The 12,910-nt window shown below is 41.0% G+C and overlaps 1 protein-coding gene across 2 annotated transcripts in view; it reads left to right on the forward strand.

The window, feature by feature from the left end:
• The window catches only part of MAMDC2 (MAM domain containing 2), a 96,920-nt gene that overhangs the window by 36,476 nt on the left and 47,534 nt on the right, over window positions 1-12,910 (forward strand). The window lies entirely within an intron of this gene.

The following is a 12,910-nucleotide window of genomic DNA, read 5'->3' on the forward strand; positions in this document are numbered from 1 at the left end:
ACAATCTACAACTAGCTACGTAATACTAATTCTAAGAGACACCTGTAGCTACCTATGACGGGCAAGGGAAGTGAGGGAGAAGTGACTGCTGGGCCAGCCACCACACTTACGGTGCGGTTCAGCGGGTGTTTGTAGGTTCATGGAGGGTGAAGTCTAGAGTGCCAGGACATCTGTACCTTTAGGCTCATGTGATGTAAATCCAGGTCTCCATACAACAGTGTATGGTATACAAGAAAAATACAAATATGCTATATCAGTTAACATAATAGCAGCAAGGAATCAAAGTGACTAGTGCAGTAAGAAAATACAGTATACCCGTATATACTCGCATATAAGCCGACCCGCATAAAAGCCGACCCCCCAACTTTTACCTAAAAAACAGGAAAAAATTATTGACCCCCATATAAGCCGGGGGTAGGAAATGCTGGATTAGTGCAGATGGAAATGATCTGATCAGATCATTATATTTGTAATGTATTTTTAATACAATGACATTCTATGCCCCAGTATAGCTAGTATAGTGCCCAGTATAGCTAGTATAGTGCCCAGTATAGCTAGTAAAGTGCCCAGTATGGGTAGGTAGTGCCCCAGTATAGCTAGTAAAGTGCCCAGTATAGCTAGTATAGTGCCCAGTATGGGTACGTAGTGCCCCAGTATAGCTAGTAAAGTGCCCAGTATAGCTAGTATAGTGCCCAGTATGGGTACGTAGTGCCCCAGTATAGCTAGTATAGTGCCCAGTATAGCTAGTAAAGTGCCCAGTATGGGTAGGTAGTCCCCCAGTATAGCTAGTATAGTGCCCAGTATAGCTAGTAAAGTGCCCAGTATGGGTAGGTAGTGCCCCAGTATAGCTAGTAAAGTGCCCAGTATAGCTAGTATAGTGCCCAGTATGGGTACGTAGTGCCCCAGTATAGCTAGTATAGTGCCCAGTATAGTGCCCCAATATAGCTAGTAAAGTGCCCCAGTATAGCTAGTATAGTGCCCAGTATAGGTAGGTAGTGCCGAGTATAGCGCCCCAGTATGGGTAGGTAGTTCCGCCCCCCGCCCGCGGCGGCCACCGCTATTACCTTAGCCGGCGACGCTTCCTCTATTCCCCTCTCCTGCTCGTAACTAATTCACAGCAGCTCGCCCCGCGGTTGCTGTGATGATGAGGCAGGAAGCAGGAGAGAGCACGGCTTCCTGTAGTGCCGATGTGTATCGCCGTTACTATGGGAACCGCTCTCCCTCTCCTGCTTCCTGCCTCATCATCACAGCAGCCGCGAGGCGAGCTGCTGTGAATTAGTTATGAGCAGGAGAGGGGAATAGAGGGGCGCGGGGTGGGGGGTGGGGGCTTTACATGACTCGCATACAAGCCGACCCCCCAACTTTTGGCCCACTTTTTGGGGGCCAAAATTCGGCTTGTATGCAAGTATATACGGTAAGTATGCTATGATATCAGCAGAAATCCATAAAATGACTAATGCAGGGAGGTAAAAGTGTGTAATCAGTGGAACCAGCAGAAAAATGATTTGTGCAAAGGAGCATTAATGAGTGAACAAATAGTTATGCAAAGAAGCATAAATATACAGACCAATGAACTGTCTCTCCCAATACTTTGGGTGTTATTCAATTACTCAATATGGCCTATATGCTCGCTTTCTTTGGTTTGTAAATGATAGCTTACTTATGTTTTGTTAAGTTAGCCATTATATGGTATTATCCTGATTCAAAACGTCTTGCTTTTACCGATGGCTACAACATACCTTACTGCTACATTGTACAGAACAAAAATCAATACAAATGTTTTGTTTTTAACATAACATACGTTTTTTTGTTTTTTTTTAACAAATTTTATTTAAATTTTCAAGTGAACACAACTGCAAAAAGTCAATATAAACAGGACTCAGACAGATATTATAACACTATATAAGGCACATATTTCAGAACACATATTGCCCATCAACAATGCTTTTCAGCATTTACATTCAACAGCTGGTTCACATAACTAAAGCCTCTCCCCCAACCTATAACCCCTCCCGTCGTCATCTCTGGTCAAAACCTTCAATAGTATCCCTGTAACGATCGGTGTAACACAGAGAGGATCTGATTATCGGTGATCTGCAGTATCACCGAGAATACAGATATATACCCGATTATTTATGATCTGCAGTATCACCGATAATCCGATATATCTCTAACCTCTGGACACCTGAGTAAGATGAGTGTTTGGTGCAACAGTAATACTTTGAGGAGAGCACCCGCATCGAGGGTGCAAGGCAGTAAGAGATACTGCCCAAGAACAAGCTCCTTCCAATGGCCTGAGGCTCCCCAAGGGGAGGAGTCAGGCTGAGAGTGGGAAGGACCAGAGTGTAAGTGACACCAATGGTGGAATGTCACTGACAGATCTGTGAACTATCTCTAAACAGAGGAGATAGCTCTCGAGGTCGGACAAGCCAGGTCGGCAACAGACAGACAGAGAAGATACAGTGGAAAGAGACTGATACAGAGTCCTAAGGCAAGCTAGGTTTGGCAACGGAGTATCAGATATAGCGAGGTACAAAATCAGGTATCAGAAGAGAGGTCAGGAAAGCAGAAAGTCATAACAAATAATCAACAATGTCTAGTCTAGAGGTGTGAGCTCCTTGATCATCAACACCCTGGAACTAGTCTGAAGAATAACAGGATGATAAAGCTAATTCCTAATCTTGGGTGTGAGCTCCGTAGTCATCAACACCCTGGAACTAGTCTGAAGGATAACAGAAATAACACAGATTCCTAATCTTTGGGTGTGAGGTCCTTGATCGTCAACACCCTGGAACTAGTCTGAAGTATAACAGAGATAACACAGATTCCTAATCTTTGGGTGTGAGGTCCTTGATTATCAACACCCTGGAACTAGTCTGAAGTATAACAGAGATAACACAGATTCCTAATCTTTGGGTGTGAGGTCCTTGATCATCAACACCCTGGAACTAGTCTGAGGTATAATAGAATGATAACACAGATTCCTAATCTTGGGTGTGAGGTCCTTGATCATCAACACCCTGGAACTAGTCTGAAGTATAACAGAGATAACACAGATTCTGACAATAAGGTCTGAGTGCTTCCACGTAGTGATCGCAACGGCAGACAACCAGAGAATGACCAGCACCCAGTATATATAGCAAAGCGCTCTCCAGCGCCTCCCCTAAGTGCTGAACCAATGGGAAGTGGTAAAACCGTCAGCTGACCGGCTTGGTCAGCTGACTCCCTTCTGGCTGTCATATAAGTTCTGCGTAGAAGGATAGACTGGGTCTCAACCTGGATTAGTGCAATTATAGCAAAAATTTATTCCATAGCAGTAAAAAAAGCACACAACGTTTCGGCACTAGGCCTTACAAAGGCCTAGTGCCGAAACGTTGTGTGCTTTTTTTACTGCTATGGAATAAATTTTTGCTAAATTGCACTAATCCAGGTTGAGACCCAGTCTATCCTTCTACGCTGGCTTGTTGTATCTGCACCTTGATGGATCCAGGTGCTGACTGGTCGACTCCCTGGTGTTGATATTATCACACAGTTGAGCTCTGGAACTTCCTCTTCTTTCTGTGTCATATAAGTTCTGCCTCTCAGCGCGCGCGCGCGTCCTTCTGAACCTGTGTGGACTATCAGTCCCAGCCACACCAGACATGTGTTGTAAAGCACCCGCCGCGCTGGACGCGGAATCCGCCGCACCGCTATCAAGGCATGCGGCGGTTTCTCCGCGTCTGGCCATACTACTAGGTGTCGGCCTACGTGTGCCAACCGCCGCGTTGGACGCAGAATCAGCCGCCTTGTTCTGAGTACACGCGGCGGCTTTTCCGCGTTTTCTCACAATTTCCTCACACAATCTCAAGCTTTTCCAAAGAACCCTAGAGTTTCTCTACCAAGTACCTTTTTGTGTACAGTATTTAAAATGTTCTATTAGATCTTTGATCTCCTGTTGAGAAAAGGTGGCGAGAGCAAAGAGTTTCCACTTTTTGAAACATAAGGTTTTTGTATGCTATCAGCTCAGATGCATACAGTGTTCAGTTTTCAACTTTAAACAATGTTTGTGGGGATTTAAATATTGCTTTATAAAATGATGAAGGAATACATTATACAGTATAAGTGTTAGAATATTTTCGTAAATTCCATGGCAAGTGAATTTCCATGGAACTCCAGAGACATATTTATACCTTTAACTGTTTTTTTTTTTTTTTGCAGCATTGTGTTTCACATGTGTGCACCAAATGTGCCACATATGTCTTTTTGATATCTTTTTAAAAGTATGACATACTAAAGTTCATGCAGAGACTGAGAATCAGTGTAAAGCTTCACTTACTGCTAGAGAATGGAGACTGTATTATTTTACTATACTAATTTCTCAGGACAATCATCATTGGATCAATATATAAAGATACATTACAATGAAGGAAATATGGAAGTGCCTATGGAAGGACCAATTTCAGTTGCCCTTTTGAAAATCCTACTTAAAATTTAATGTAAAAAGTTTCCTGGATGGACTTTGAATCTTGGACCCCAGCACAAGAAGGCATAAACGCTAATCAGACAGCCACCTCTAAAGGGATCCCCGGGAAACTGTAACAAATTGATGGATGCAAATATAATGGCAAGGCAAAGGTGGGCTTTGGATTTTCCTAATGCAGGGGCCAGAAAAACTTGATACTAGCTCTGCTGCCCTCTCCACGATTGTCAAAGTTGGACAGACTGCATTTTTCCAGCATAGATCAGCATGGTGGCCAGGGAACTGGCTTTTATAAATTAAAAAAAGGGAGGTGTGAGGAAGGAAAAAGTGAATATTAAAAAATGACATCACTGTAGTGTTTAAAACAGAGGTCCTGAGGCCAGTAAGCAGTGGGACACGGAATATGGCTACATTTTCTGTCCAAGAAAGTATGTGAAATATGTGCTGTGCAGTCAGTCTTTCCCTCAGGGTGCTGGGTCTACTTGAAAAACTATGAATATAGTGAGACATTTGGATGTAGCAAAATACTAATATTAGTGTTCAATAACTTTTTATCCCTGAAGATCTAGGGAGGGCACCCATTTATTGTGCATTAGTACTTGATATTGTATTATTATAGCATGAATACATATTGACCCTTATCCAATTCACTTTTTCTCTCACAGTAAATCTTCTTCTAGGAGATCATTTTTCATCTTCTGTTTCTTGCTTACTGGTGGCTTAAGAGGAACTTTATCAATAAGATGTGAAAATATCACCTATGGACAGTGCTGCCCAACTCCAGTCCTCAAGGGCCGAGATCCTCACACATTTTTGGCACATCTCAAATTAATTGATGGGATTGAATCAGGAAAGGCGTGGGTCTTCACTTAAAACACATTTCTCTATCCATCCTAAACACTGGAATGGATATGGTGCGCAAGGACTGGAGTTGGACAACTCTGCCCTAGGAGAAAACATAGGAAAAAAAGTAAATTGCATCAGGCCCATTATCTCACAGAGGTGTTAGGGGACTAATCTACTTCATCCTACTACCAATTACTGAATCTGAGAGAGCCTAAGCGCTTTGAGTCCTATGGGAGAAAAGCGCTATAGAAATGTTATTGTATTGTATTGTATTGTAATTGTATAATTTGCATTTATGAGAAAATATATTCCAGATTTGAAGAGTCATCTGTTTAAAGGGCACTAACATAATGATAAAGGACATTTTTTTAAAGTGTTGTGACATTTTCTTTACACCTCTTTAAGTGTTATTTGACACATACAAGTGCTTCCCTTCTGTATAGCCTTAGTTAGTAGGAATGAGACTGGGATTACTCTGACACTCACCCTGCCCACTCATATGACTGCATCCTTGCTTCATAAAGATACCTTGCAGAAGGGTTATAGACAGTATTTTGGGGAGTGTCAGAATACAATAAATAAAGAAACGTATGTAACTCTGACCCTTGTAATGTTTCTGCAACACTGGGGCTACAATATCATTCCTTTCCTTGTTATCTTCTTTAAACCAAGATGATAATTTGAGTACTGCGACTGAAATTTCACTTCATGCATCCACTAGATGACAGCATCGCTGCTCTGACACAGCTTGCCTATATTACATTCTCCATCAGACAAAGTGTATTTTTCATGATTTATCTGCAGTGTATTCTGAATCTCAGTACATGCTATTATCTTTAAAATCATCCATTTCTGGGCCAATTCCCTGGGTGGTTTCTATGAAATATTTTCTTTTGTGTTTTTGCATTACCATTTTTATCCTTGGCTGTCTTGTCAGAATAAGCTTAGTCGGCCTGTCTGACCTTTCCATTGGGATACCTCTGTGAACTATGCATACCCTTTTCCTTCTTGCATGAACATAGCAGAGTAAAGAGAACATTTTAAGGAAGTTAAGATGTTACTGGTTTTTATGTCATTGAGACATATTTCAATACTGCACACTAATGGGTGTTAATTTTTGCAGCCTGTTGAAGAGTACAGGAATAGACAACACAGATTTAGGTACTATCTCTCATATCTCTTATGTCAAAACACGATAATAAGTTTCTGTTTATCATAGCAGCAAATTCATTTTGTTGTGCCTAACACTGTGTTCATACTTTAGATTTTCATTGGCCAAAATGATGATGTCTGCTAAAAATCTACAGCTACAAATCTGCCTGAATGCATTGCTGTGTCTGTTGTTCTGCTGTAGCATTTTGAAGATCATGCTTTCACCTCATCTCTACTGTACACAAAGCACGAAAAACAGAAAAGCACATCATTCCCCAGTCCCAGTACCAGTTAAAATTGGCATAGGCATATCTACCACTCATGGGGTGCAATAGCAAATCTTTCATGTTTCTCCCCTTGCTTGATGCTGCACCACTGAAGTGATTGTACAAGACTCCATGGATGTGTTCTGGATAGACAGTACAGTTACACTATTTTGTGGCTTATTTTCCTCTGCAGCTTGGATGTTTTTTTTATAAACTGTTGAACAGTTCCGAGCTCCGAAATCGAAGGTAAAGGTTGGAGGGTGGAGCATTTCACTTCAAAACCAGTCTGCATGCGCAGTATCCCCGGACTGACGCGTCTGAGACAGTTACCGGGGATGATTGCCGCTAAACGGAGGACTACGGGAGGATGGTGAAGGATGCATCCGTGCTTATGGGGCTGGAGGAAGCCCGGGTAAGTAAAAAATCTTTATATTTGCAGGTCTCTGGTTTACTTTAATTTAGCGCAGCATAGTACTCCCAATCTACTCCCCACCTCCTTCAGCCCTACTCTCCTTATCCTCTAGGATCCTAAAGATGAGAGACGGGCTGGAAAGAGGCTGAAACTGGATGGCGAGTGGGTGTGGGAGCAGGAAAAAAGATCTGCCCCTTCCTGCCTCCCCAAATTCCAAACATATTGTTGAATTTTTTTAGATGGGCCACTGGGTTGATAGGTGTTCAGTGATAACATATAGCAGAGCAGTTTTTGTTTTAGAATAAAATAACTCATGCAGCAGATTGGAACTAAATATATAAATAAAAAAGAGAACCAAAAAAAACAGCATTGGCCCTCTCTCTTAGCCTGTTCCAGATGCAAGCAATTGAAATCTATGCCCTGCTTGCAGTCTCTTATTCCAGTCAGGAAGCAGATTTCAATGTACCGTTGCTGTGCACCTGCATCACTATCGACACTCTGCCACCACTGCTGCACTCCTCTCATTCAGCTGTCTAATGACAGCAGAGCTCCATGCGCCTTTGGAGGAACACAGCGGATGCAGCGATCAGATGGTAGCAGTGGCAAGAGACCAGAATGACTAGAGGCGGGTAGATGAAGCCCTAGGTACCGTTACATTTTTCTCTTTACATATCCTTTATATATCAAGGGAATTTTTACAGCAGAGTGTTTCCATAGACTCCAGTTTCACTACAAAAGTTAGCATACTATGGGCTTGATTCACAAAAGAGTGCTAACTGTTAGCATGGATGTTTTCGCGCGAATGAATTTTCGCACAAAATCGTTATCGTTTTCGTGAGCACGTGAATTTTGGCGCGAAACCAATAACAATTTCGCTTGAAAATTTGCGCTTGCGCGCGAAAACGTTTAATTGCATGCAAACATTTCTGATCGTACGCAAACTCAAAAATTCACGCAAAAACGGCCATGCTAACAGTTAGCACTCTTTTGTGAATCAAGCCCCATGTATTAAATGTAATCTCAGACCGCTACTTACATAAAATAACAAACTTTGTTATGTATAATTCTTGTGAATGGCAGTTTAAATTTTTTGGGTGAAATAAGTAGAGATATATTGAATTCTGCAGTGATTTAATCACTGCAGGCATGAAGTCATTGCTTACTGAAGTAATAGCATATGATTTTGGTATGTTATGTTCTTTAATGTGGTAGTAAGGGAGTGAATGCTGTTGCTGGGTGCCACATCACCAGCCCTATGTTTCTACTTTTCTCTAGGATAATAAATGTACCAAAAAAGACTAACACAAACCACATAAAAACGTACAGGAAAATGTGGTACTGCACATTAATGATGGATTACAGAACCTAAGTGTTGGGCACTGTTAAAGCCTAGCGTTTTTATATACAGCCCTCAGACAACATTATGAGTCGTGGCATATAGTCTACATACACTTGTCTCAATTTATTATTATTATTATTGATTTATAAAACACCAACATATTCCAGATGCTGTACAGAGTAAGAATTTAACTTAGGGTACATAATATGTAAATTGTAGTTATATGTAACTAAGCAGTAGTAGAATTATTTTCTGAATTTGTGGCATATACAGTACACTTCAGCAGTTTAACTACGTTTAGTATAGCAAAGTAACAGATAGCACACCATCTTAATTTTACAACTTTTTTGTTGCTTTTATGTCTGTTTCCAAGACAGATGTGCAACCACTTGTGTAAGTTTATGATAAGCTGACATCCTACAGTAATGTGCTCGGGAAGACATGGCCAAACTGAAATCCGCAGATTAAAACAACTGAAAACCTGGCTGGGTTATTTATAGAAGTCTTGTAAACATTTAGAGTCAAGAATATCTTGCTGCTTGCACGTATGAATTATCTGTTACGTACAAGGTGATGCCAGATATAATGGCCTGTTCCAGGCACGGAGTACGTGATAAAAAATGAAAGTGATGAATACCTACATGTCATGTACAGGACTTTGGCTTCACTTGGTAAACAGTACCGAAAACAGAGCAAAGTTAAGTGTAAAGTGCCTGTACTAGTATAAAGTTGCATTATGACATTAGTTCCTGTGGCTAATACATGTTGGAGCCTGTTTGAGAAGAAGGGAAAATAGTTTTTGGCACTTACCGTATTTCACACATATTAGTAAAAGAGTAAACATGTATATTTAGGCAAAACAGGCTGGAAATGAAAGGAAAGATGTACAATAAATACCGTAGCTGAAGTGGGAAAGGCAGTTTCATTAAAATTGGAAAAAGTGGAGTGAATGTGCAGAAAAAGTGGCCAAATATAAACTCCTTTGACATGCACTGAAATCATAATGGGAAGAATGCCAGAAGTGGTAAATGTGTTTGAGCCATTTTCCAGCTGCCCTCTTAACAGCTTAGCTACAAGTTGGTGCTTTGCTCTGTTTTATTTACAGTTTGACCAAGTCTCTAAGCTGACCTGTGGGCTTTGCTCAGAATTTCTTGTCATGTGACAGTTTGCTAACAGTGATGATGAAACCATTTGACTCATTTGTGATTTAGCCCTACCAAAAAGACATAAATTAGGATTAGCAAATCACATCTTCTAGTAGTTCACCCAGCAGCTGTGTTAGTTCTTCAGTGATTTGATAGCCCCAGCTATTCCCTCTGAAGCCAATCTAATCTGCATGTTTGGTGACATTACCCTCACATCACCTCTTTGCTAATACTTTTACCGTAAGTCTGTCTGTATGTCTGATGGATGGTCCATGGCTGTGCAGTATCATTGGATTGTAATAATGGGAGTGATTTAAAAAGCTTCTCTTTTGAAATATCTCACTTGCCCCATATGTGTTCCCCTCAACTATAAGAAGAAAGAATTCTTATGATAAACAGACAAGGTCCCTGATTCACCAAACAGCAGTAATTTGTGGTGCGCTGGTATCGCACTGCAATTTTACTGGTAATAACACCAGGGGAACACCACCCATTAACCACCCATTGTGTGCATTACCGAGATATCCCAGTGTACCGTGGTGCTAAGCGGTTAATGGGCGAAACTACCCTAGCGTTATTACCAGTAAAATAGTCATATGCTACCTGTGCACTGCACTCTTAGCGCTGTTTGGGGAATCAGGGACCAGGATAGATAGTTCATGAGATAAACAGACAAGGGTCCTTATTCAATTCACTTTGGGCCTGATGCAATATACGCTGGTACTAACTCTGCACTTATTACTACCCGGTTATCACACATATTGCTATAGTAACAGTAATGGTAGGGTAACACGCACAGAACTAATAGGTTTTTTTGCAGCCTGCTGAAGATTACAGGAATGTTACTAGCCCGTATTCTTACATTGCCCGTGTACATCAACTTTACTAACGTATAGTGCCTCAGGCCCTTAATCACCTAAATTGTTTCCTAGGAGATAATTTTTTATCTTCTGTTTAAAATAACTTTGCAACACTACCAGAAAGTAAGTGAAAAAGGACTGTCAGAATTATTATGAGTAGTTTTTTTGGTTGCTAGAAGGCATTTTAATGATACGCTGGGAATATATCATCAAAAATTAATTGAATAAGGGTCAAGGAGAGACAAACTATGAGTTCAGGGCAATAGAGAAAGAGAAATCATTAATTAAGATAAATAAGGAGGAATAAAACATGAGTTATATCAGATAGGAAGAGATTATTCATTGGTTAAGATAGACAAGGAGAGTTAATACATGAGATAGGTGTTGTGAATCAACCTCAGTATATTTTTTTAAACTCTACATCAGTGTTCCTCAAACTAAGGCACGTGGGCCAAATGTGGCCCCTTGAGGCTTTTTTACCGGCCCCCCACACACAAAATGTATTATAGATGCAGTCAGCTACATCTTTAAATATTGGTGGTCTACATATAGAATAGCAGTGCTGGCAACGCCCATCCACATGGAAGCCAGAAAGCAGTAATTCGCTGGTTTCCAATCAAATTCCACATCAGGTGACACTGTTGTCCAATTGGACTGCAGGTTGTCACCTGGGTATGCTTCACTGTCTGGCCCGCAAAGGCTTCTACATAATTTTATGTTTACTCCGGCCCCCCAGCAGTCTGAAGTATGTTGACCCAGCTCTTGACCCAAAACGTTTGGGGACCCCTGCTCTACATAGTTGGGGTTTAGGACAGTAGCAGAGGCAGGTCCTAGTAACTGATATTTAAGATCCAGCAACGGAAGGGCACTGAGGATAATAGGGAAACATACTTGTGAGTGAAGTAATGCTCAGACATAGGCTTGGGGACTGGAAGGAGTGTTTCATCAGAATAATTTTAACTGAACACAGAGTCCAGCTTTAAGTTATTATTGAAATGTACAATTCAGTCACATAAGCACTTACAATTACTTAGAACAAGCTGTGCATTTGAAAGATGGTGCATAACCCCAACATCCCCATTACTAATGCAGATTCCAAAAGCATTACGTTCTCCCCTAAATGCAGTGTGTACTCATGGGCTGTTACTATGTGTCTCTGTGTTCTTGAGAGATTGTCCATTAATCACCATGCTAAGCAAAGCAATATTGTCCACTGATGGAACCTAATATATTGTCATTGTTAATTAATTAAATATTGCATAATAAATAAGCAAGTCCGTCAGTGCAAAATATACTTGTTATTCCATTTTTTCATTTCAAAATGGAACTTACATCTGAGTGTGTTCATTGCTGTTCCTGTGATTAAGCTGTATCCTCCAATCAGAGCAAAGAAGGGTGGAAGTGACGTGAAATTACGGAGGCAAAAGAAGTTGCATAGGGCACAGTTATGAGTATGTTTGTTTGGCTAGAGTGCCTGGTTCGAAAACAACAATAATGTCTGCAGGCTCATAGATAAACAGCTTTGATGGTAACCTCAGGGTGACACTAGGCTATCTATCCAACCCAAACAGTCCCTGAAATATCCATATAGAACATCCAAGTACAACCAATGGGAAAATATTTCCCTCTGGTTTAATTGCAAATTTTAGAGAAGAAAATACAGCAGTGGCTGGCACAATGTTTCAACTCACATAGACCATTCAAGAAAGCATCTCAAACGAAATCACTGAGTCCATCCAGCTTCAGCATCCCCAGCCTGTCAATACAAAAATGCTGTTTGCTTAGGTTGGCCCAAGTGGGGTCCATTCCTTCAGCCATCCTCACCTTCCCTAACACACATGAGCATAATTGGCAGGCATTTTGACTACAGTACGGTCCTGCATACCCTACAGAGATTATACAGTAATATATGGTGAACAAAAAGTTAGCCATGTAAATAACTTATGATGATTTGCAGGTAAAGAAAATAAAAACTCTGAGAGGAAATATTACTTCAGTTCTTGGGTGAAAAACATCATCACCTTGCATGATGGAGCACTGTTGACAGTTAAGGCATGGGAAGGTGCCAATCATAAACCTTTGGACCCTTGGTGTAATCACCCCCACATCAGCTCTCATTACTTGATCCCCTTATACTATTGGCTTCCCTCAAGATAAACTGGGGTGTATTACCACTCTCACATGACAGCTAGGTATTCCTTTCCAGCATAACCCAATGTTTCAGTATGAATCTTCTCTTTGGTCCAGCTCCATTTAAATGCAAGGGTGGAATGCCAAGTGTTAATCTGTAATGGGAAAGCATTCAACTCCTCCCTACATCCCATCCAATGAAAAAAAATCCACAATACATATGCCAAGGGCAGAGAAAGCTGTGTACACAATGCAGCTGGGGACTGTAATTGTTATATGGACAGAACTGTGGCTAGTGTTA

The sequence above is a fragment of the Hyperolius riggenbachi genome, chromosome 1 (genome assembly GCF_040937935.1).
Source record: "Hyperolius riggenbachi isolate aHypRig1 chromosome 1, aHypRig1.pri, whole genome shotgun sequence".
Lineage (NCBI taxonomy): Eukaryota > Metazoa > Chordata > Amphibia > Anura > Hyperoliidae > Hyperolius > Hyperolius riggenbachi.